Here is a 26,932-nt window from a genome sequence, read left to right on the forward strand (position 1 = left end):
TCAGGTCTTTCTGACTCCTAGACCCATGCCCTATCCACTAGGCTATGCTGCTTCTAACCTCAGTCCTCTTCATAAGCTAGTTTGCTCCTTGGTTTAAGCCAGTAAGCACTCTGTAAAATTTAAGATTTGAGAATTTTCAATTGTGCAATCAACTCTGGGTGCAATAATAACTAACATTCTTGTGGTATTTATTATTATTTATATTATTACATTATTTCCATATTATTTATGTCAAGCACTGTTAGTACTGGGGTAACTGCAAAATAATCAGGTTTGGACCCACTCATAGTCCAAGTGGTAAAGAAAGCAGGTATTGAAACTCCATTTTACAGATGACGACACCGAGACACAGAGCAGCAAGGTGACTTCCACAAGGTCACACAGCGTGCAAGTGGCAAAGCTGGGATTAGAACCCAGGTCCCCTAACTCCCAGGCCCTTGCTTTTCCCAAGCATAAGCTGGCAGCTGTTGCAACGTCATCCCCTCTCTTGATTGTGAGGTTTGTTATACTAGAATGTATTCCTCTGTGATGGTGGCTGACTGGGTCATATATTGGGAAAGTTCTGCTCACGGTTTGTTGTCCTGATCCTCTAGGAAGGTGCTTGGGAAAATTGAGCCATTCCATCTCTGCATATGCCATCACCAAAACCGTCTCCCCGCTTAAGTCTTGATCTTACCACATCCAAAATCATTTCCTGTGAGCCTGTTGTTGGGTAGGGACCATCTCTATATGTTGCCATCTTGTATGTCCCAAGCGCTTAGTACAGTGTTTACCTCATAATAAGCACTCAATAAATATTATTGGGTGAATTTCCCTTCCCTATAGGGCAAAATGGGCCACCAGACAAGATTACGGGGCGAAGTATGCCTCTAGTTGGAGCAATGAAACAGAAGTTAGCAAGGGAATTAAAAAATTTCCTCCGCTCCTTAGGGGTGTCCCCTTCCAAACAATTTATCAGTCATTGGTATTTATTGAGAGTTTACCAAATGCAGAACACTGAACTATACACTTGGGAGAGTACAGTGTGATAGACTAAGTAGACCCAATTCCTGCTCTCAAGGAGCTTACAGTTAAGACAGGGCTTAGAATGAATCACAGATAGGGGGAAATGGCAGAGTGTAAGGATATGTTCATAAGTTCTGTGAGGCTAGGGGGAGGGTGAATTTCGACTGCTTAGAACAATACTTGGCACACAGTAAACAGAAGCAGTGTGGCTCAGTGGAAAGAGCATGGGCTTTGGAATCAGAGGTCAGGGTTCAAATTCCAGCTCCGCTAGTTGTCAGCTGTGTGACTTTAGGAAAGTCTTTTAACTTCTCTGTGCCTCAGTTACCTCATCTGTAAAATGGGGATTAAGACTGTGAGCCCCACATGGGACAACCTGATCACCTTGTAACCTCCCCAATGCTTAGAACAATGCTTTGCGCATAGTAAGCGCTTAATAAATGCCATCATCATTATTATTAATGAATACCATCATTATTGAAGATACAAGTAATAATAATAAAACTAGTATTAGTTAAGCACCTGTAATGTGCCAAGTACTGGGAAAGAAACAGGATAAACAGGTCAGACGCAGTTCCTGTCCCACACAATCTAAGTAGCATGGTGAAGTTATTCAATCTCGATTTTACAGATGGGCAAAATGAGGCACAGAGAAGTTAAGTGGCTTTCCTGAAGTCATTCAGCAGAATTGGAATTAGAACCCAGGTCTTCTAATTTCCAGGTCCATGCCCTTTCCATTAGGCCATGCTGTTCCTACATAAATGATGCTGAAGGGAGGGCAATTAGGTTAAATGAGGGCTTAGTCAAGAAAGACCTCTTGAAGGAGATGTGATTTTAGTAGGGTTTTGAAGGTGAGGAGAGTGGAGGTTTCTAATCTATAAAGGGAAAGGAAATTCCAGGCCAGAGAGAGGATATGGGCAAAGTGTCAGCAGAGGGACAGACAAATTTGAGATACAGTGAGTTGGTGGTGTTAGAGGAGCAAAGTGTGTGGGCTGGGTTGTAGTAAGGGATTAGCAAGGTAAGGTAGCAGGGGGAGAGTTGATTGAGTGTTTTAAAGTTCATGGAAAGGAGTTTTTGTTTGAAGCTGAGATGGATGGGCAACCATCAGGGGAATTTTTAGGAGTCGAGAGATATGGACTGATTGGAGCTTTAGAAAAATGATCCAGGCAAAAGAGTGAAATGTGAATTATGGTGTGGAGGGAAAAGTCAGGAGACCAGGAGGTCAGAGAGGAGGCTGACTCAGTAATTAAGGATGGACTATGATAAGTGTTTGTAGCAGCATAGTAGCAGTTTGGGTAGAGTGGAAAGGGAGGATCTCAAAGATGTTGTGAAGGTAGAACCAATAGGACTTGTGGCAGATTGAATATGTGGGCTGAATCAATCAATCAGTAGAACCAACAGGACTTGTGGCAGATTGAATATGTGGGCTGAATCAATCAATCAGTGCTATCTACTGAGTCCTTTCTGTGTGCAGAGCACTGTCCTAAGCACTTGAATGAGAGACATGAGTCAGGGATAATATCAAGGTTACAGGCTTATGAGATGGGGAAGGTGGTGGCACTACCTACAGTGCTAGGAAGAGTTTGGGTGGGAAGATGAGGAGTCCTGTTTTAAGCATGTTAAGTTTGAAGTGTTGGCAGGACATCCAAGTAGAGATATTCCGAAGGCAGGAGGAGATGTGAGACTGCAGAGAAAGAGAGGTCAGGTCTGGAAAGGTAAATCAATCAATCAATCAATCAGTCAATGCTATTTATTGAGTGCCTACTGTTTTCATAGCACTGAACTAAGCGCTTTGGGGAGTACACTATAACAGAGTTGGTAGACATGCTCCCTGCTCTGCACACAGTAAGCGCTCAATAAATAGGATTGAATGAATGCATGAATGCCCACAAGGACCTTACAGTCTAGAGGGGGAGCCAGACATTAAAATAAATTACAGATATTTACATAAGTGCTATGGGGCAGAGGATGGGATGTATAGCAAGTGTTTAAAGGATACATATCCTAGTGCATAAATTATACAGAAAGGAGAGGGAGTAGAGGAAATGAGGGCTTAGGCAGGGAAGGCCCCTTGCAGGGGATGTGATTTTCATAAGGCTTTGAAGATGGTGAAAGTGAGAGATTTGGAGATCATCCTCATGGAGTTGGTAGTTGAAGGCTTGGTAGCAAACAAGTTCTCCAAGGGAGTGAGTATGGATGGACTCCTTCGTTACTGTCTTCTTTGCCATCCAGCACACCTCTAGGTGCTCCCTCCACAAGCCCGGCCCTGGCTTTCGGGAGACTCACCCATCTCTGGCTACACCTCCTTCCCAGAGCAGTTACTGAACAGTCTGGCTCGGGCTCGTCCAGACTACCAGTCATCTCTCTCTTCCAGGTGAGTCTGTGGCACCACATCATTTCTTCAGTCCAGGCCATTGGTGACTGTGACAGGGGCACTGCCCTCACCTAGAACAAAGAAGAGCTGGCTTCGCCTAGTGGAAAGAACTTAGGCAGGGAGTCACAGGACCCGACTTCTCCTGGGAGTCAGAAGGAGCTGGGTTCTAATCGCAACTCTGTCCCTTCTCTGCTGTGTGATCTAGGACAAACCATTTCACTTCTCTGTGCCTCAGTTCCCTCATCTACTGAGATTAAGACTGTTAGCCCCATCTGGGACAGGGACTTGTCCTACCCAATTTGCTTGTATACACCACAGCACTTAGTATAGTGCCTGAAACACAGTAAGTGCTTAATAGTTATTATTATTATTCTTGGCTTTACCACTTGCCTGCTGAAACTTTATAACTTCTTAGTTTCTCAGTTTTCCTCTTCTGTAAAATGGAGATTAGATCCTCCTTACTCCTACTTAGGCTGTGAGCCTCATGGAGGACAGGGACTGTTTCCAATTTTATTAACTTACATCTACCCAAGTGCCCAGAACAGTGTTTGCCACATAATAAGTACTGAACAAATACCATTAAAAATACATAAATAAAAATAGTGATAATATTCTCTTGCTGTTGCTGCCTCCTCTGGTGGGTAACTACTCCCAACTGAAGCACTCATTTTTTTTTTTAATGGTTTAATTAATTTTTTAATTTGTTATTTGGCTTCCTATGTACTGAGCACTGGAGCGATATAAATTAATCAATTTGGTTACAGCCCATATCCCACATGGGGCTCAGACTTAATCCCCACTATAATAATAATAATAAAAATGGTATTTATTAAACACTTACTATGTGTCAAGCACTGTTCTAAATGCTGGAGTATATACAAGGTAATTAGGTTGATGTGGGACTCACAGTCTTAATCCCCATTTTACAAATGAGGTAACTGAGGCACAGAGAAGTGAAGTTATTTTCCCAGTCACACAGCTGACAAGTGGCAGAGCCAGGATTAAAACGCATGACCTCTGGCTCCCAAGTCCGTGCTCTTTCCACTAAGCCATGCTGCTCCTCAGTAATGATGGTATTTGTTACTATGTGCCAAGCACTGTTCTAGGCACTGGGGTAGAAACTAAGTAGTCAGGTTATCCCACATGGGGCCCACAATCTTAATCCCCATTTTACAGATGAGGTAACTGAGGCTCAGAGAAGTGAAGTGATTTGCCCAAGGTCACACAGAAGACAGGTGGTGGAGCTGGGATTAGAACCCATAACCTTCTGACTACCAGTCCCATGCGCTATCCACTACGCCCTGCTGAGGCACAGAGAAGTTGAGTGACTTGCCCAGGTCACACAGCAGACAAGTGGAGGACACATGATTAGAACGCAGGTCCTTCTGACTCCAAGGCCTGTGCTCTATCCACTAGGCCACACTCATTACTTGTCCTTCTTCAGCTACATGCAGCTGAACAAAAGCCAACCAATTTAGACTGGTCACCAGAAATTTGTCTTGATTAGTTGAAGCAAAATAATAATTGTGGTATTTGTTAAGCACTTACTATAGGCCAAGCCCTGTACTAAGAGCTCGAGTAGATACCAGGTAATTACAATAGGCACAGTCCCTGTCCCACATGGGGTTCATAGTTGAAGTAAGGGAGAGAAAAAGTATTGAATCCCTATTTTACAGGTGAGAAATCTGAGATGCAAAGAAGCTAAGTTACTTACCCAAGGTCACACAGCAGGCAGATGGTGGAGCTGGGATTAGAACCCAGGTTCTTGGACTCCCAGGCCCATCCTCCTTCAACTAGGCCTCACTGCTTCCAGTTACCAGAGGAAGGGTGACTACTTTGGAGTATTTTAACTCTTTTATTCTATTCCAGTGAGAATGACAGAGAGAGAGAGAGAGAGAGAGAGAGAGAGAGAGAAAGAGTGTGTGTGTGTGTGTGTGTGTGTGTGTGTGTTTATTTGTCAGAATCTGTGTACCTGACTATCTAAGCTCTATCGACCTTGTCTATTGTTGTTGGGCTCCCCTAGTGCTATTTGTTATGCACTATGTGCCAAACACTCTACTAAATGCTGGGGTAGTAATCAGATTGTCAGTCTCTGTCCCACATAGGGCACATAATCTAGAGAAGAGGGAGAACGGGAATTTAAGTGTCTTGACCAAGGTCCCAGAGCAGGCAAGTGGAAGAACCTGGAGTAAAACCCGCATCCTCTTACTCCCAGGCCCATGCTCTTTCCACTGGGCAACACTATTTCTCCCTGCCATGCAAAGCTGTAGGATTTGATTCCTGAGAAGTAAGGATCATTGTGAAGCCCACAGAGGCCAAGCCTTTGGGCCACTGGACTGTATTCCTGGTAACTATCATTTCAACTGTGTGAGGATAAATCACATTTATTGAGTGCTTACTGTATGCAGAGCGCTATACTAAGTGCTTGGGAGAATAAAGTGAAACAGTTGGTAGACACGTTCCCTGCCCACAAGGAGCTTACAGTCTGGCAGGGCAGACAGACATTAATGTAAATAAATAAATTACTGATATGTACATAAGTGCTGTGGGGCTGAGGGAAGGGTGAATAAAGGGTGCAAATCTAAGTGAAAGGGCTATACAGAAGGGAGTGGGAGAGGTAAAAATGAGGGCCTATTAGGGGAAGGCCTCTTGGAGGATATGGCCCTTCAATAAGACTTTGAAGTTAGGGAGAGTGATCATCTGTCAGATATGAAGAGAAGATAGATGTGTGAACAAAGTTAGGCTGTGATGTTTGAGATTTTGCCTTTTGCTCTAACGCAGGTCATCCACAGCACAGTGAAACAGGGTCCTTCTGCCCTTCCAGATCAGAGTGTGCACGTAAATGCTTTGACAGGGAGTACAGTATTCTTAGTTGTCTAACTCCTAGAATCAGATCAAGGTTTCAGCCCAGAAACCAAGAGTATATGGAAATGGTGCTCATAAAACCACTCAGCCGTGTCTGCTCCAGGGTGATCTGAGTGGACACGGCAGTTAGCAACACTCCAAAAGCTGGGAGGAGGAAAAGGGAAAATGAAGGAAGGCCAGTGCTATGTTGCCAACAATAGCAGGTTGCAATGCTTAATATCAGTGCTCATGCCAATGTGCTTAGAAACTGTTGTTACTTTTATGAGAAAAATGCAGAAAAGACTAATCTGTGTATTTATGTCTGTCTGGAAACATATAATTACAGGAGAGTTGTTCTAATTCCAGAATGAGGCAGTGGGTCCATCCTCCCATGCTGACTTTTGAAGGATGTGTCATGGAAGCTGAGATCGGCTCCTCAACAGAGAGCCAACGATGGGGGAACCAGAGGAGCCAGTGAACTTCATCTTCCATTTTCTCAACCAGCCTTGTATGTACTATGTACCTCTGTGGAGTAGGGGGTCTGTAGCAAGCCAAACGTAGTGAAATGGAAGAGAGAGAAATTCCTGCATGTTCTAGAGGATAGAGCACAGGCCTGGGAATTAGAAGGACCTGGGTTCTAATCCTAGCTCCACTACTTGTCTGCTGTGCGACCTTGGGCAAGCCATTTCACTTCTCTGTGCCTCCATTACCTCTTCCATAAAATGGGGATTAAGACTGTAAGCCTCGTGTGGGACAGGGACTGTGTCCAACCTGATTAGCTTGTATCTACCACAGTGCTTGTACCAGTGCTTGACACACAGTATGCACATAACAATTATAATTATATTATTACTGTTATTTTTCCCAGGGGTCAGGATTGGTTGAAAGATGAAATGTAGATTTTGCTCAGTAAGTTTCTAACTTCATTTTGGGTGCATAAAGGCTCAGAAATGGTGGGATGCAGCCTTTTGATTGTAGCTTTTGCTCTGTAGAGGAGGAGGACTGTAGACTGTAAGTTCTCTCTGGGCTACCAACTCTGTTGTATTTTCCCAAGTGCTTAGTACAGTGCTCTTCTCGCAGTCAGTGCTCAATGAATACCATTTATTGGAATGTTTAGGTGAAGAGGTTCATTCATTTATTCATTTAATCATATTTATTGAGTACTTTGCTTTGTAAGCAAAGCACTGTACTAAGTGCTTAGGAGAGTACAATATAACAATAAACAGGCACATTTTCTGCCCACAATGAGAGGTGAGCTTTGATCACTTCCTGAATAGAAATAGTTTAGGACTGAGGTATCTCTAGCTATCAGATGTACTGCATTTGTAATTTATCACTTTCAATAAATCATTCTTATTGGGGTTTTTAATGGTATTTGTTAAGCACTTAGTGCTAGGAATTGTTCTCTGTAACTCTCTTCCCCCACTTAACTTGTAATCCCATTTAGGGCAGGGGCTGTGACTGATCTGATTTTCTTGTATTTATCCCAACACTTTTCATAGTGCTCAGCACCGAGTAAGCTCTTAATAGATATTGTTACTACTGCTCCTAAATCTATCATTCTCCATAGCTTGATATCCTAAACCCAGTATCATCAAGCACTTGCACCTTCCAAATGATATTGTAATAACCCTGGTGGTGTTACCTGCGTTTAGGTTAAACATAACTCCTGCCCCTCAGCAGCTTAAACTAGTGGGCAGATTGGGAAAATGACAAAAAAAATCTAAATAAATGCACACGTCTCGTCCCATCTACTATATACATTCTGCAAAGCTACTCATCATTATCTCAATCATGTCTATCTTGCCGCCAACCCCTCATTATTGTCCTGCCTCTGACCTGGAATTTCATCCCCCAGTATATCCCTCTCATCACTCTCCCCATCTTCAAAGCCTTATTAAAATCACATCTCCTCCAAAAAGGCCTTCCCCAAGTAGGCTCTCATTTCCACTACTCCCTCTCCTTTCTATGTCATCCTTTCACTTGGCTTTGTACTATTTATTCACCCCTCCCTGAGCCCCACAGCTCATCACTACATATCCACAATTTACTTTAAATGCATGTATCCCTCTCTAGACTGTAAGATCCTTGTGGACAGGGAATGTTTCTACCCTCTCTGCTATATCGTACTCTCCCAATGCTTAGTACAGCTGTCTGGAAACAGTAAGTGCTCAGTAAATATAGTTGATTGCTTGATCAATTGATTGATTGAAAAGATGTTAATTGCTTTTCAGAAACACGTAGTAGTCTTCAGTTTTTTACCAATGGCCATCCATTTTTCCACTCTTACATGCAGTAGGACCAAGGGACTGGGGAGAGAGCTAGACAGACAGAGCTTTGGGATGATCCCACAAAGAGTTTGGGGAAAGAGTAGCTATTGGAAGCGAGAGCTCTCCCCTGAGGACCAACGGAGGAGAGAGTAGAACTACTAGATCATGAAAAAGTCTTGCACAACTATGTAATTTGAGATGTCAGAGTTGTAGTGGTTTTGAACACTCAGTACTATTATTACTAACAATAACTATATGTGGCCACATGGACAATCAGAACAAGATGGAGGAGGGAGCAGCCCATTAGTATAGCAATATTCAGCTGTTAGGTGTTTACAAGTTCAAAATACAGAATTTATTTTTACTGTCCCCAGTTATATGGGAAGCCCAAATACTGGAGACATAAAATGCTGATGCTAATTTTAGGCCTCACTCGATCTCTCATTGACATGCAATTTACATTCCCAAGCTCTTAGTACAATGTTCTGTCCTCAGTAAGTACCATTAATGGATTGCCTTACAGTCCCTGTCTTTATCTCTCCCACTGTGAGCTACTGCAACCTGCTCCCTGGACCAAGCACACTTTCTGCATTGGCTTCCACAAGTACTCCATTGTCCCCATTTCACCTCTCCCCTCTTGCCTCCAGTCAATGTAAATCAGTGGCATTTACTCCAGATTTTAATTAATTCATAATTGTAGTATTTAAGTGCTTTCTATGTTCCAAGCCCTGGTCTAAGCACTGGGGTAGATTAAAGGTTTTCAGTTTGGACACAGTCCCTGTCCCATATAGGGCTCATAGTTTAGGTAGGAGGAAATAGGATTTAATGCCCATTTTTACAGATGAGGAAACTGAGGCACAGAGAAGATAAGTTACTTGTCTGAGGCCACACAGCAGACAACCTGGATTAGAAACTAGGTCTTCTGACTCCCAGAGTCATGCTTTTTCCATTAGGCTATACTGTTTCCCTCTCTCTCTAGTATACATATACATAAGTGCTGAAAACAGGGTAATGCGTTGCATATAATACTACTACTACTACTACTAATAATAATGATAGGTATTGTTCTAAGTGCTGGGGTGGATACAAGAAAATAGATTTGGATACAGTCCCTTGTTCCACGTGGGGCTCACAGTCTCAATCCCCATTTTACAGATGAGGTAACTGAGGCACAGAGAAGTGAAGTGACTTCACTCCAATTTGTACTTCCTAAGCACTTAGTACAGTCCTCTGCACACAGTAAGTGCTCAATGAATACAGTTGAATGAATGAATGAAGTGACTTGCCAAGGCCACACACCGGACAAGTGGTGAAGCCGGAATTAGAACTCATAACCTTCTGACTCCCAGGCTCTGGCTCTATGGGCTACGCCGTGTTGCTTCCCCTTATGTTAAGGTTGATGGAAGAGTGGTCATTTAATGAAGGCTTTTTATCAATCAGTAATATTTATTGTGTGATTACTCTGTGCAGAAATTAAATAGAGTTAATAAGTGTGATCCCTGCCCTCAAGGAGCTTACTATCTAGTGGAAAATATTCTAGAGCTTCTGGATGGCTGACCCAAGGTCCATACCCCGCAGGACAAGAATTTATATCTTGGAGCACAGCACTTTGCCAGGCACAGAATGAGGTAAGCAGATATCTGCATGCTTGAGAGTTGCCCGTGTGTCAGGGAAGAGTGTAAAGAAGAGAGACAGACTGCTTCGAACAACTCTGAGATCTCTGCCTAAAAGAGGATGGTGCCTTCTACAGCCCAAGATGGAAAAATCCGCTTCTGCCCGACACTGCTCTCTGAGCTCCTTGTGGGCAGGGAACAGGGCTAACCACTCTGTTATATTAATAATAATAATAATGATAATAATAATGATGGCATTTATTAAGCACTTACTATGTGCAAAGCACTATTCTAAGTGCTGGGGAGGTTACAAGGTGATCAGGCAGTCCCACAGGGGGCTCACAGTCTTAATCCCCATTTTACAGATGAGGAAACTGAGGCCCAGAGAAGTTAACTGACTTGCACAAAGTCACACAGCTGATAATTGGTGGAGCCGGAATTTGAACCCATGACCTCTAACTCCAAAGCCCGTGCTCTTTTCCACTGAGCCACGCTGCTTCTATTCTCCCAACCGTGTACAGTGCTCTGCATCCAGTAAGCACTCAATAAATACCACTGATTGATTGACTGACTGATTGATTGAACAGGGATAACAAATCCAAAAGCACAGAGTCAGGCCTGCTTGTTGCCTTAGTGATTAGGGAACATGTTTTCCTCTGTTTCCAATGAAGCTGAATTTCAGGCTATTTCCATGGCATTCATCCTAAAATATGGATTTAGCCTTATCTGGATTGAGTTTCAGGAAGCGAAATTTTAGTCCAGACCCTTAAACGGTTTTGCAGATACTCAACCTCTCACCTGGTGACTAATCCTATTTTATTCTATTCTCTTCTTTCTTCCTCCTCAGTTCCATCATTCTGCTTTTAAATCAATCTCTTTCTCAATTCTGTTCTATCAGTCAACAATATTTATTGAACACTTACTATGTCTAGATCACTGTACTAAGCGTTTGAGAGAGTACAACATCGTTGACAGATGCATTCCCTGTCTACAAGGAGCTTACAGTCTCTGCGGGGAGGGAGACATTAAAATAAATTACAGATATATGGTTAAGTGCTGTGGGGTGGAAGGTGGGGAGAAGGGAGAAAGAGTCAAGGAAAAGAGGGCTTAGTTGGGGAAGGTCTCTTAGAGGAGATAGATTTTATTAAGTCTTTGAAGTTGGGGAGAGAGATGGTCTGTCGTATGTGATCAGAAAAGGGATTGGCTGTGATAGATATGACACAAAGGTACAATGAGTAGGTTGGTGATAGACAAGTGAAATGTTCAGGCTGGGTTGTAGTGGGAAATCACAAAGGTAAAGTAGAAGGGGGCGACCTGATTGAGTGTTTAAGCCAATAATAAGGAGTTTCTGTTTGATAAGGAGATGGATGGGCAACCCCTGGCGGTTCTTGAGGAGTGGGAAGACATGGACAATTTTTCAGTTAATCGCTGCCTATTAGCAGCTGTCACTAAAACCCCTTTAATTTTTTGTCTTTGCCTTTTCAGGAATTAATCTATAGGCTTTCTGGCCCAGCATTAAGAGCTCAGGATTGGGAGTCAGGAGACTTGCCTTTTAGTACTGGCTTTGTTATCTACCTATGGTGTGACCTTAGGCAAGTCACTTAACCTCTCTGGGACTCAGTTTCATCTTCTATAAAATGGAGATAAAATAGATTGTGGGCACTGTATGGGAGAGGGACCACCACCAATCTCATAACCTTGTATTACCCCTAGTGCTTAGCACATATATCAAGAACTTAATGGATGTCATTATTCAGTCATTCATTCAGTCATATTTATTGAGTGCTTACTGTGTGCAGAGCACTGTACTAAGCACTTGGGAAGTACAAGTCGGCAACATATAGAGACGGTCCCTACCCAACAATGGGCTCAATTATCATTACAATTATTATTAAATTTCTCTTAAATTCCCTCAGTAGTCCTTTAAATTTATTGACTATTCCATTACAGTCCTAGTTGATGTCAGTTTTTACTTACTTTTTCCTTGTTTACAAATAATGCATTTTGTGTCTCTATCTTTTTAATAATGATAATGATAAAGATAAGGAATAATAATAAACTGAGGGCAGGGAATGTGTCTACCAACTCTGTTCTACTGTACTCTCTGAAGCACTTAGTAGAGAAGCAGTGAGGACTGGTGGATAGAATTCAGACCTGGGAGTCAGAAGGACCTGGGTCCTAATGCCAGCTCTGCCACTTTGCTGTGTGACTTTGGGCAAGTCACTTTACTTCTTTGTGCCTCAGTTACCTCATCTGTAAAATGGGGATTGAGACTGGGAGCTCTATGTGGTTCAGGGACTGTGTCCAACCCAATTATCTTTTATCTACTCCAGCACTTAATTTAGTGTTAGGCACACAATAAGCACATTACAAATACTACAGTTATTATTAGTAGTAGTAATACAGTGCTCTGCACACAGTAAGCGCTCAATAAACATGATTAATTGACTGAATAAATGTGGTTTTTGTTAAGCACTAACTATATACTAAACACTGTGCTATGCATTAGGATAGAACAATCGGATCAAACAGTCCATGTCCCACAAGAGGCTGAGTCAAAGGAGGAGGGGGAACAGTTACTTAATCCCTATTTTATAGATGTGGAAACTGAGGCCTAGAGAAGTTAAGTGACTCATCAAGTTTACCCCAGCAGGGAAATGGCAGAGCCAGGTTTAAATGCTAAGTGTCCTGACTTCCAATCTTTTACTCTTTCCACTGGCCACCCTGCTTTTCTAAAAGGTTGAAATTGTGCTCACCCAAATAAAGGCTGACTTTCTTCCCTTTTATATTCACCAATTTGGGAGTTTGACCACTCAATCATTCATTCAATTGTAATTATTGAGCACTTAAATGTGTGCAGACCACTGTACTATTTGGGAAAGTACAATACAACCATAAACTGTGACATTCCCTGCCCACAATGAGCTTACAGTGTAGAGTGGGGGAGACAGACATCAATACAAATAAATAAAATTACAAATATGTACATATATGCTGTGAGGCAGGAAAGGGGGAAGAGCAAAGGGAGAAAGTCAGGGTGATGCAGAAGGGAGTGGGAGATGAGGAAAAGTGGGGCTTAGTCTGGGAAGGCCTCTTGGAGGAGATGTGCCTCACCCCACCTAAGCATTGGTGCTACCATTATACCTTCTGAATCTTCAAGTATCTCCTTTTCCATGTAGGCCACTGAAAACTAAAAGCTCTTATGCTTTTGTTTTAAACTTCTCTAAAGTCTGACCGTTCTTTGTTATCTATGTATCTGCAACTTATCTATGTATCTACAACCCTTGTGCATTCCTTGCAAGCTCTATCCTTGCAACAGCAAAATATAATAATAATATTGATTACAATAATTGTTAAGCTCTTACTACGTGCCAGGCACCATATTAAGTGCTGGTGTGGATATAGCAAATTGGGTTGGACACAGGTCCTGTCCCTCCTGGGGCTCACACTTTCAATCTCCATTTAACAAATGAGGCAACTGAGGCACAGAGAATTGAAGTGACTTCATCAAGGTCACAGAGCAGACGGCGGAGCAGGCATTAGAACCAAGGCACTTCTGACTCTTAGGCCCATGCTCTTTCCACAGTTCCTTCTCACATCATGTGTTCTTGTAGGCAAAGAAAAATCCCTTTGCTGGCCAGCATTCAGACACAAACTTCTGATCCCCCAGCTGTGTGGTGTTCAGTTCCCATCTTAATCTGTGGCTTGCTGAAACCTCATTTTCTCCACTTTCTCATCTCTCTCTCCTATCACTCTGGCTAGAATGGAGCCTCAGTGCTCCATAGGTTTCCTTCCTTCACACTGGTCTCCCTAAGCTGTTCCTTTTCCATCTGAATTCTTGTGCCAGGAATAATCTTCCCCTTCCTGGTTGCCAGATAACCTCCTCCTTCTTCTTCTTCAAATCCTCCTGGAAACTCATTCCTTCCAATGAAACTTTCAGCTCCTCTGAGTGTTTTCCAAGACCGAAAAAGGGAAAGAGAGAAAATACAACAAAAGGAAGAGAAGGAAACTAAACTGTTCCACCCTTCAGCTTCTTGGAAGAGGGGTTTCAGCTCTCCAGTGCTCTGCCAGGTATCTGGCCATTTTAGAGGGTTTACTTGGATCCCATTCCAGCACCTTTATTTATGAATTGAGTGATCTGAATCCCTGTTGAGTACGTCGGTGGTTAGATGGCCAGGGATTTCTGAAGTGGTAGCAGCATTCATGTAGTGAATAGGGCAAGGGCCTGGGAGCCAGAAGGTCATGGGTTCTAATCCTGGTTTCACCACTTGTCTACTGAATGATCTTGGGGACCATCTCTATATGTTGCCAACTTGTACTTCCCAAGCGCTTAGTACAGTGCTCTGCACACAGTAAGCGCTCAATAAATATGATTGAATGAATGAATGAAAAGTCACTTTACTTCTCTGGGCCTCAGTTACCTCATCTGTAAAATGGGGATTGAGACAGTGAGCCCCTTGGGGGACAGAGGAAGTGTCCAACTCTATTTTCTTGTATCTACATCAGCGTTTAGTACAGTTCCTAGCACATAGTAAGTGCTTAACAAATACCATCATTATTAGTTGGAGGAGTGTGAAATGGGGAGATTATAAATGAATTAGAGAAGGCCTCCTTGAAGAAATGATTTCAGAAGCTCTTTGAAGATGGGGAGAGCTGTGATCTGTCAGTGCACTTATGTAAATATCTCTAATTTATTTATCTGTATTGCTGTCTGTCTCCCTTCCTCTAGGCTGTAAGCTCCTTGTGGGTAGGGAATGTTTCTATTTATTGTTGTACTCTCACAAGCACTTAGTACAGTGCTCTGCACACAGTAAGTGCCCAATAAATACCTTTAAATGAATACATGAATGTCAGCTATGAAGCAGGAGGAGTTTCAGGTAGGAGGAAGGGTGTGAGCAAGAAGTCATTAGCAGGGGAAATAAGAATGAGGCACAGTGTTACTTAGCCAGCAATTCCAGTTTGTGCTGGAGAGTGGGGACATTTTTCCCAGACAGAGCTTCAAACCTGTGTCCCATGGATCCTCATGTTCTGGGGAACTATTTCAGGGATTTGGTAATAAAAGCAAGGTAAAGGGGAATTCTTGGATTTCTTTTGTCTCCACCTTAATTATAGTTTTCTCAGCCACTGGTTAATGAAGTAATCCCAGGTTAAAATTTCAAGGAGTAACTGTTATTTCTACTGCTTCCCATATTCTACCAGATGCATCATTCTGTTACTGAAAGGACTAAGATGGTCTGACTGAATTTCTTCAATTTAAAGTCACTTTCATTCTTGTCACCAAACTTTAATCATCATTCCCCACGTACATTGCTCAAGGTTTGAGTTTATGTTTTGTTATTCAAGCTCTAGATTAAAAACGTTTAATCTGAGGAGCATTTAAACTGAGGAGCAGTATTGAACTGAGGACCATGCTCTTTCTACTAGAGCATGGGCCTGGGAATCAGAGGACCTTGGGACTAATCCTGGCTTTGCCATTTGCCTTCTGTATAATCTTGGGAAAGTCAGTTAATCCTTCTTTGTGCCTCAGTTTTCTCATCTATGGAATGGGGATTAAATTATCTCCTACCTCCTATTTAATAATAATAATTATTGTATTTATTAAGTGCTTACTATGTGCCAGGTACTGTATTAAGCACCAGGGTGGATATAAACAAATTGGGTTGGACACAGTCCCTATCCCACATAGAGCTCCAAGTCTCAATCCCCATTTTACAAGTGAGGTAACTGAGGCACAGATAAGTGAAGTGACATGTCTAAATTCATACAGCAGATACATGGGCCAGCTGGGACTGGAACCCGTGATCTTCTGACTCCCAGTCCCATGCTCTATCTACTATGCCATGCTGCTTCTCATGCTCCTTCTACTTAGGTTGTGAGCCCCAAATAGGGCAGGCACTGTGCCTAACCTGATCAACTACCCTACCCTAGTGCTTAGAACAGAGCAGGGCATGTAATAATAATAGCAATAACAAAAAAAAGATAATAATAATAATTGGCATTGGTTAAGCACTATGTTCCAGGCACTGTAGTAAGTTCTGGGTCAGATGCAAGACAATCAGTTTGGACACAATCCCTGTCCCACAACAGGCTCACACACTTAATCCCCATTTTACATAATAAACGCTTAACAAAAAAGCATAGTATTAATAATGAAAACAAATGCCATGAAAATTTAGGACTAGGTCAGAGGGAGTCAAGTCTGTGGAGTATCGCACAGGATACCCCTTGAATTTTGCTCTGGGACCCAGACATTCGCCAACTCATTGTTTGAGCATTTGCTCATTTTCCCCATGATTTGGAAGTGAAACGGAGGAGTCTGGAGCTGCCCACAGCCATCCCTGTCTCCTGTTTTATGTGTGTCCTTTTCCAGTCTCCAAGCACCTCATCAGCCATCCTTGAATTCTTAAAAATCAGAGCTAATGGCATTGGTCTGGCTCCAGCCAACTCTGTAAGTGCCCCAGGATAAATGTCCCCCAGCACCTCTGCCTTAGTCCATCGGGCAACCTGGATCCATATCAGGCTCCTGACCCCAGGGAACTATTGATCACGGAGACTGGCCAGTGGGTGACTTCTTTTGCTAATTGGGGATGAGCTCAGATTCTTTCAAAACTGACTCTAGGCATTAGAGGAGTAAAGAGACCAAATGTAAATCACTTGGGACAGGCTCTTAAAAGCAGACCCACCAACAATCAAAAACTGAATACAAGGCCCAAGCTGAGTTTTTGTCCAACTGTCAGTGGGCTGATGGTGCTGTTCCATGTGAGAACACCAGAAGACATTTCCTCATATCAACACCTCCAGGATGGAAATGAGCAAGGTAGGGGGCCCATTGCCACATTAACTGGTCCACTCTGTACCAGAAGAGGAGGCACAGCACAGCCATTGTTGAATCTGGAAGGAATCGCATGTGGCCCTCTATCCTAACCCACCGCCCCCGGCGGGACTCCTCTGAACTCACCATGTGAGCTAACAAGGACCCCAGAGTCTGCATTATGCTAGACATGGCTAAGTGGAACCCTGTCAAAGCCAAGAAAGATATTTAATAAAGCCTCAAACCTGATGGTTCCTGCCACGGAGTACATTATTACTCAGACCCTATTCGACAGGGAGTGCTGGTGACTCAGTTCTACAGGCTGCAATTTTTTGAAGTCAACAGGTTGACCTATTTTCATTTGTGACTCAGGGGACCCCCAAGATACAGGCTTCTCGCCATGCTTAGTCCAATATGAAGGGGCTGAGAGCTCCTTGGAGTACAGGGACTATATCCAATCTGATTAATCTGTATAATACTGATGGCATTTATTAAGTGCTTACTATGTGCAAAGCACTGTTCTGAGCACTGGGGAGGTTACAGGGTGATCAGGTTGTCCCACGGGGCACTCACAGTTGTCACCCTCATTTTACAGATGAGATAACTGAGGCACAGAGAAGTTAAGTGACTTGCCCAAAGTCACACAGCTGACAAATGGCGGAGCTGGGATTTGAACCCATGACCTCTGACTCCAAAGCTCTTTCTACTGGGCCACACTGCTTCCCTTATGTACCACAGCTCTTAGTTCAGTGCTTGGGCTCACACTAGTGCTTAACAAATACTACTAAAATAAAAAACACGTAAAAAAAACAGTAACCATGGCATGGCAATGCACTTCTCCAACAACACATTTCAACTGCGACAGAGGTGCCTGGATGGCATCCTTCTGACCACTCTCTTGGATGATCCAGTTTTTTACCTCATGACTCAACTTACTAGCCAGAGGATCAACTGTAGCACCCTGGTTATAGAACTCTCAGTTTTTACAACCTGCTGCATCACTATTGGCATGTGAACATCTCTGGAATTAGAAGTGATGTGAGAGTCACAGAGTCAGGAAACAGAGCCTGGATTTCTGACATTTCTCAGGCTCTTTGAAAGAGGATCATTTCTCTTTCTTCCTCAGTTTCCTCATCTTTGAAAAAATAAGGCTAATAGCTACCCCCATCCACTAATATGTAAATCCCATCCTCTAGGCTGTAAGATCCTTGTGGGCAGGAAACATCTCTACCTATTCTACTGTATTGAACTCTCCCTAATGCTTAGTAAGGTGCTCTGCAATCAATCAATCATATCTATTGAGTACTTACTGTATGCAGGGCATTGTATTAAGTGTTTGGGAGAGTACAAACAACAATGTAACACACATTCATCCCCAGAAAGTCCTCAATAAATACCACTGACTAATTTTTATTTAGGGTCTTTCCAACCTGGCTATATATTTGTAAACTCAGGATTTTCCAGGAGAGTAGTATGTGTGGTAAGCTCCTTCCTTCTTCATAATTTTTCTTTTTCTTTTGACCTCCAATTCTCCTTGTGCTAATTTAGCCGTGGGAAGACAGCAGCTCCTGAGGAATCATGTTTCCCTTGCTTCTGGATTCCTGCTGTTATAGAGTGTGAATTTTTAACTTTTTTAAATCCTATTCCTACACCATTTACATGTGTTCCTTCCAAATTATACCCTCTCTGACTACAGTGCTATGTAATAATAATAATGATTGTGATATTTGTTAAGAACTTACCATGTGCCCGGCACTATACTAAGTGCTGGGATGGATACAAGCAAATTAGGTTAGACGCAGTCCTTGTCCCACATGGGGCTCATAGTCTCAATCCCCATTTTACAGATGAGGTAAGTGAGCTCCAGAGAAGTGAAGTAACTTGCCCAAGGTGACACAGCAGACAAGTGGTGGAGCCAGGATTAGAACCCATGATCTTCTGATTTGCAGGCCTGTGCTCTATCCATTACGTCATGCTGCTTCTCATTGTCTATATGACATAGAGAATTCATCCTCCAAACAGTATGGTGTCAATGGTAGTCTGCGAATTGACTGTGCATGGAGTTGCTATGTTGTTCCCTAAAACAACACCAGGTGCTACAACACTAAAAGCAGCACAGCAATAGACAATTGATTGTGTGCCCAATGTAACTGGGACTTAGATCCCACATTGGCCTTTTCCACAACACACACGTAATTAGGTGAATATCATTGTCAGTAGCGTTTGCTTCAAATATTACTATGAAAGACAACCACATAGGGGTACATGTGTATGAGCTATATTGCCTGCTTATCTGGAAGCAGCATGGCATAGGGGATAGAGCATGGGCCTGAGAGTCAGAAGGTGCTGGGTTATAATCCTGGCTCCACCACATGTCTGCTGTGTGACCTTGGGCAAATCACTTCACTTCTCTGGGCCTCAGTTACCTCATCTGTAAAATAGGGATTGAGACTGTGAGCTCCACATGGGACAGGGACTGTGTCCAACCTGATTATCTTGTATTCATCCCAGAGCTTAGCACAGTGCCTGGCACAGAGTAAATAATTTTCAAATAACATTATTATCATTATTATTATTATTATGCTCCACTATAATGCTCCTACTGTTGAGTGGCTCTGATATGTCTAGTTGTGTGGAAGACAACTGTGTATTTTTTGTGGTTTATGTTCTTTGCTTTCCTTTTGATTCTTGTTTGCTTTTCCCTATTTTTGAATTGGAATACATTTTCCTAATCCTTACAGGCCCCTCTTGAATCTCATAGTTGACAGTGGTTTAAGTGAATGGATGAGGGCACCGAGGATTCTGTGGGTGTTGAGGTTTCAGAGGTAATCTGCTCTGTGACCCCAGATTGCCCCAGTTCACCCTATCAGCCATCTCATGATATGTGCCACTTCGCCCTGGGCAACTGAGAAAGACAGTATAGATGACTCATTGCAACCCATCACTACTATGTAACAACCCAACTACATATCCTCTTGCCAGTCAGACAAAGTTATCTCCTCTTAAATACCAGTGTCTGAACAGTGCTCACCCAGAAGGCAAGAGATTCATTTTCATGGATAAAGTGCAAAAGAGCTTTCTTTTCGTACAAACTGCTACTCTGCTGTTCAGAACACTTATTATATTCCACCTTAACTACACATCAGCCTCCTCGCTGACCTCCCTGCCTCCTGTCTTTCCTCACTCCAGTCCTCATTTCGCTCAGCTGCCCAGATCATTTTTCTAAAAAAGGTTCCATCCACAACTCCCCAATACTCAAAAACTTGCAATGGTTCTCCATCCACCACCACATCAAACCAACTCCTTACTATCAGCCCTAAAGCACTAAATCAGCTCTCCCTCCATACCTCACCACGCTGATTTCCTACAAAAGCCCAGCCCATTCAATTCACTCCTCTAATGGCAATCTACTCATTGTACCTCAGTCTCATCTATCTTGCTTCAGATTCCTTTGCCACATCCACCCTTGGGCCTGGAATTGCCTCCCACTGAATGGTTGATAGATGACCATGCTCCCTAGCTTCAGAGCCCTCTCAAAATAACATCTCCTCCAAGAGGCAATCCTACACTCAGTCCTCATTTCTCCTACTCCCTCTACCTTTTGCATTGTCTACACACTTGGATCTTTACTATTTATCAATATCACTTGATATTCACCCCTCCCTTAGCTCCACAGCAATTATGTATGGGTACATAATTTATTTTAGTGTCTGCCTCCCCCTCCTAATTGTAAACTCCTTTAGGGCAGGGAACATATCTTTCAACTCTATTGTACTGTACTTTCCCAAGAGCTTAGTACATTGCTCTGCACATAACAAGCACTCAATAAGTATCATTGATTGATTGTATTGTCTTCTCCCAGGCACTTAGTATAGTGCTCTGCATACAATCAGCACTCAATAGCTACCATTGATTTATTGTTTAAATCTCTCAAATAGATTCACACTCAAATTTGCAGTTTCATTGTCATCAGCACCTTCTTCAAATTGAAGGACAGTGCTTCATCTGGAAAAGATATTGAATTCCTTGCAAAAACCTCATTTGCAGATACGGTTTTATCCTTATTCTGTCACTTCTGATCTGTGCTAGCCTTGAACTAGCTGAAAGGCAACTTTTTTTCTGATACAGGCCTTCTGGTCTCCCCCAGATCTTCATCATCTTTCAACCAACAGAGAATTAAGATATTCTAAAGAGATGGTGCAGACCATTAATCAAAGGATGTCAGGACGTAAAGGGTTAGGGATGGTGAGATAGGGGTGAGGAGGACTTTGGTTTGCTAGTGGAGCCTAGAACCCTGTTTTTAAGTGTATTAGGGTACCTCTTCTTACCCATCCAAGACAATGCTTCAGTTTATCCTATGATTTAATGCTCTTTTGAGCTATTACCAAACAATATGGATTGAGCTTCCCAGTTTCACTTATGATGCATAAATCTGTCTCTTGTTCCAAGTCCAGCCATGGCAGCATTCATTCTGTCTAAAGGATTGTCTGATAGTTAGTCCCCAATGACCTGTGTTCAGCTTGGCCTATGTCCGGCCAAAACTTAACTACTTTTGATTGGTAAAAGGAACGTGGAGGGGTAAACTTCCTTGGCTGGGGCTATGACAGCATAAATCTTTGGCAGCTAGCTCTGTCAGGGATCTGGGGGTTATTCTGGACCGAGACCATTTTTGTTTAAGAAGTTCCATCGTTACAGGCAACAACTTTTTTCCCATCTTGAGAATCAGAGGTGGAAGCAAAGAGTTGTTTGCTATGGGCACAGAAAATATTCTTTACCTACCCATCTACACAGTCTTCCAACCTGAATTCACTGCCCTTCAGAGTATGGGTGAAAGATTTCCTTGTTCGATTGGCAACTGAGGCCAAATTTGCACAAAACTTTGAACCCTGTGTAAATGGCTGTGTAAGTGCTATCACCAAATTGCGAACGATAGGACATTCTTGTGCAAAATTCAGCAAATGTGGACAGCATTGATAAAATTGGAGACATTACTCCCTGTGTAAGTGAAACTTTATGAATTAGGAAATAAGCTGTCCATGAAGAGCGCTATCTTAGTGAGTTGGAAGGCCATGTGTTAAAATAATGTCCTTTTCTGCAACAGTTTGAAAATGGGGCAAATGGTTAAAAAGTTATACGCAAAACCAGAAATGAAAAGATCCACTTTTTTATCTTCAAAACAGCACAGACAAATGCTAGTGGCATGAAAGGATATGGTTAAGGGACAATTTCTGCAATCCAGGCTCAACTCAAACTCTGACCTTTTGTTTCCTGAAAGGGAGAAATTTATGTTTGTGGACTGCTATATCAGGCATGTTTTTCAAATATTTTTTAGCATATTTCCTTTTTAAAACCTTGAAATTGCATGGCAGAGACATAGTCCATAGGCACTCTTTATCTGCTTAATGATGGTTCGCTAAAAGTTGCTTCTCACTCAAATACTTAATGAGTATAAATATGTATTTCTTTCAAACTGAAAAGAAAACAAGAACCAGGATATATCCTTGTCTGTAGCAAGTTGAGATTTATTGTACATTTATCTGTATCTTACATTTCTTCCGGACAGTGGGGCAGAAAGAAGATAACTGCAATAGTTAAAGTTGTGGAGAGGAGGCCAGAAACTGTGTTCCCCAAATTCAGACAAGCTAATTTAGAAGGACAGAAGGAAACCTTTCCTCTTTTATAGTCACTTTGCAATGTTTGTTTTTAATTACTGGTTTTCCCCTCATGCATTCAAATATCCACTGGAGAAATAAAGGTCTGGAAGAGTCACATGAAAAAACTGTTGTGTTTCAGTGACTAACTTCCAGCACATTTCCCATGTACAATTAGGTGAAGTAAGTTCTAGGTAAGTTTTCCAAGTTTGGCTTTTTCCCTGCTCTTCACCCAAACCAAAACTTGTTTCTTTCTGGGGTCACTGGAACATCACAGTATGGTCTATTAATTCAATCAATCAATCATATTTATTGAGCACTTACTGTGTGCAGAGTACTTGGGAGAGTACAATATAACAATACAAGAGAGTTGGTAGATACGTTCCGTGCCCACAATGAGCTTACAGTCTAGTACTAATTCAGCACTTTTCATTTAAAAGATCAAGGTAAATACAGGGATAGAAACCAATATTATGGGCTGGGAGGCAGGGAGGGTCAGTCAATATATTTTAGCATCCAATCGGGCTGTACAGAAAGTCTGGTAAGGAGCGTAGCATAGTGGAAAAAGCAAGGGCCTGGGAGCCAGAGGTCCTGGGTCCTAATCATTCATTCATTCAATCGTATTTATTGAGAGCTTACTGTGTGCAGAGCACTGTACTAAGTGCTTGGAAAGTACAATTCAGCAACAGAGACAATGCCTGCCCACAACAGACTCACAGTCTAGAAGGGGGAAGACAGGCATCAAAACAAGTAAGCAGGCATCAATATAAATAAATAGAATTATAGGTATATATATCATTAATATAAAGAAATAGAATTATAAATATGTACATATGTGTACAAGTGCTGGAAAAGTTGGGGAGAGGGAGGGAAGTAGAGCAAAGGCTCTATCATGGCTCTGTCACTTGCTTGTTATGTGACCTAGGGCAAATAACGTAACTTCTCTCTACTTCAGTTTCCTCAACTACAAAATGAGGACTTAATACCTGTTCTCTCTCCTACGTAGACTGTGAGCCCCTTGTCAGATGGGGACTGCATCCAACCTGATTTAACTCGTATCTACCCCAGAGATTAGAACAGTGCTTGACACAAAATGAGCACTTGACAAATAGCATTTAAAGAAAAGCCCAAGCCTTGATCTTGGGTTAATGGCCTGCAGTGGCTTTATTCTTATTTTTAATATTATTTATTTATATCAATAGTATTTATTGAAGGCCTGCTATGTGTAAGAGCATTGCATTGTAGGCATGGGTAGTATGCATGCTGGTGGAGGTAGGAGGAAATGTACAGATACAACCAGGAGCGGCAAGAGTATGGCAAAATGAAATCAATCAATCATATTTATTGATCATATATTTATAGAGGAAGCAGTATGGCCTCGTGGAAAGAACATAATCAGTCAATCAATCAATCGTATTTATTGAGCGCTTACTGTGTGCAGAGCACTGTACTAAGTGCTTGGGAAGTACAAGCTGGCAACATATAGAGACAGTCCCTACCCAACAGTGGGCTCACAGTCTAGAAGGGGGAGACAGAGAACAAAACCAAACATACTAACAAAATAAAATAGAATAGATAGGTACAAGTAAAATAAATAGAGTAATAAATATGTACAAACATATATACATATATACAGGTGCTATGGGGAAGAGAAGGAGGTAAGATGGGGGGGATGGAGAGGGGGACGAGGGGGAGAGGAAGGAAGGGGCTCAGTCTGGGAAGGCCTCCTGGAGGAGGTGAGCTCTCAGTAGGGCCTTGAAGGGAGGAAGAGAGCTAGCTTGGCGGATGGGCAGAAGGAGGGCATTCCAGGCCCGGGGGAGAACGTGGGCCGGGGGTCCATGGCGGGACAGGAAGGCTGAGTAGGTTCAAATGAGGTTGTCGTTAATGTAACTTGGTGATAACAAGGGCCTTTTTCCCGGGGTGAGAGGGGGAGTCAGTCAGGACCGGACCAGGAAGGGGGGTTGGGAGGCACTATAAGGAAGGTTGCTTTGGTGGGACCTAAGCCTGGGAGTCAGGAGGCCTGGGTTCTAATCCCGGTTCTGCTACTTGAGATCCTGGGCAAGTCACTTAACTTCTCAGTTTCCTCATCTGTAAAACAGATACTCCCCTCTCAGGGTCACACCTGGAGGGTTTCCAGTACTCTACCAGTCTTGGCTATGGAAGGGATAGTCAAGCAGAGGCATATCCATTCCACTCCTAGCTTGGCCAGTGGCTAGCAAGTGGAAGGCAGTCTGCTGCAAGTCAAAACTCACCCATGCTGGGCAGCAGCTGCAAGGGAGAGAGTCGAGGGTGGAAACTCAAGTTTATTGCGTGGAAGGTAAGCCACATCCATAGTTTTACCAAGAAAACTCTATGGATATACTATGAAATTGATTGCAGATGGAGGGCAGTGCATTCTGGGAGAGATGTGTCTGTGGTGTCGCTAGGGGTGGGAAATGACTCAACGGCATAAGACAAGACAAAACTGGTACTATAGACCTGTTTACCCTTCCCCTTAGACTGTAAAACTCAGACACAGTCCCTGTATCTGATCCACTTATCTTGTTTCTACCATAGTGCTTAGTACAGTGCATGACATTATAATAAGCCTTTAACAAATATAGGCATTACTGTTATTGTAATTATTTTTATTATCAGTGCCAGCTGTTTGCAAAGCACTACACTAAACACTTGGGAGAGTACAATAAAGGTATAATAAATAATCCCTGTACTTAAGGAGCTAACAGTGAAGTGGGAGAGCCAGCCATAGAGTAATTTAAAGATAGGAGAGGGTAAGTGGATGGGTAGATAAGTAAGGAGTGCAATAACAGGTTTTGAAGGGTGCTGTGTCCAGATGTGCTCTGGGTGGTTGTGAATGCAAAAGTGCATAAATTGTTGTAGGCCTACTGAAATGAAGCAGGTGCATCAGAATCAATCAATAAATCAATGGTATTTGTTTAGCACTTACTGTGTTCAGAACACTGTACTGAGCTCTGGGAGAGTCCAACAGAACTGAGTTGGTAGACATGTTTCCTGCCCAATGCAGAGGGGAACTGACAGTAAGAGGAGAATATAAATCAGTGGGGGCTATTGGGATGATATGACCAGGGAATATGGGAATGGGTTGGAGACTGTTTCCTGGGGGAAGAGAGTTTTCAGGAAGAACAGGCATATCCAACATTCTGAATGGGAGTTCATTTATTCAGTCAGTCATATTTATTGAGCACTTACTGTTTGCAGAGCACTGTACTACTGGGGAAAAATCAAGGATAAGATTCCAGTGTGGCTCAGTGGAAAGAGCACGGGCTTTGGAGTCAGAGGTCATGGGTTCAAACACCCGCTCCGACAATTGTCAGCTGTGTGTCTTTGGGAAAGTCACTTAACTTCTCTGTACCTCAGTACCTCATCTGTAAAATAGGGATTAAGACTGTGAGCCCCCCGTGGGACAACCTGATCACCTTGTAACCTCTCCAGCGCTTAGAACAGTGCTTTGCACATAGTAGGCGCTTAATAAATGCTATTATTATTATTATTATTATTATTATTATTATTATTATTTCCCTCTTAAAGCCAAACAGTGGAGTTAAGGTCTGTGGTATAACTTTTCAAAGGGAGCCAACCACTCATTTATTCATTCATTCATTCATTCACTCCATCATGTTTATTGAGCACGTACTGTGTGCAGCACTGTACTAAGCTCTTGGAAGAGTACAATACAACAATAAACAGACACAGTCCCTGGCCAAAACCAGCTTAAAGTGGGTGAGACATATGAATACAAATAAATAAATTACAGATATGTACATGAGTGCTGTGGGTCTGGGAGCAGGGAAAAACAGAGGAGCAGGTCAGAGAGACCTGCTATCAGCTCTACCATCTGTTGTTCATTTGGCTTTTAAAAAGGCAGTGATGAGTGGACATTTTCCAAGATTAATTTTCATCATCACCCTATAGCCACTTAACAATATGCTATTTAACAAATAAGACCCATGGGAGCTCAAAAGCCACAGGGCTAAGGGATAACAAATTAATGTTAATTAATTGATGACCCTTGAACGAGTCATCTACATGCGCTGCCTCGAATTCCTCAACACCAACTCTCTCCTTGACCCCCTCCAATCTGGCTTCCATCACCTACATTCCACAGAAACTGCCCTCTCAGAGGTCACCAATGACCTCCTGCTTGCCAAATCCAACGGCTCATACTCTATCCTAATCCTCCTCGACCTCTCAGCTGCCTTTGACACTGTGGACCACCCCCTTCTCCTCAACACACTATCCAACCTTGGCTTCACAGACTCCATCCTCTCCTGGTTCTCCTCTATCTCTCCGGTCGCTCAGTCTCTTTTGCAGGCTCCTCCTCCCCTTCCCAACTCCTTACTGTAGGG

The 26,932-nt window shown here is 42.7% G+C and overlaps 1 non-coding gene across 1 annotated transcript; it reads left to right on the forward strand.

The window, feature by feature from the left end:
- The first annotated feature begins 24,669 nt into the window (after positions 1-24,669).
- On the forward strand, positions 24,670-24,807 carry LOC119937990. Its single transcript, XR_005454320.1, has one exon. It is a non-coding gene; the product is annotated as a small nucleolar RNA SNORA7 (small nucleolar RNA).
- The last annotated feature ends 2,125 nt before the right edge of the window (positions 24,808-26,932 follow it).

The sequence above is a fragment of the Tachyglossus aculeatus genome, chromosome 1 (genome assembly GCF_015852505.1).
Source record: "Tachyglossus aculeatus isolate mTacAcu1 chromosome 1, mTacAcu1.pri, whole genome shotgun sequence".
Taxonomy (NCBI): Eukaryota; Metazoa; Chordata; class Mammalia; order Monotremata; family Tachyglossidae; genus Tachyglossus; species Tachyglossus aculeatus.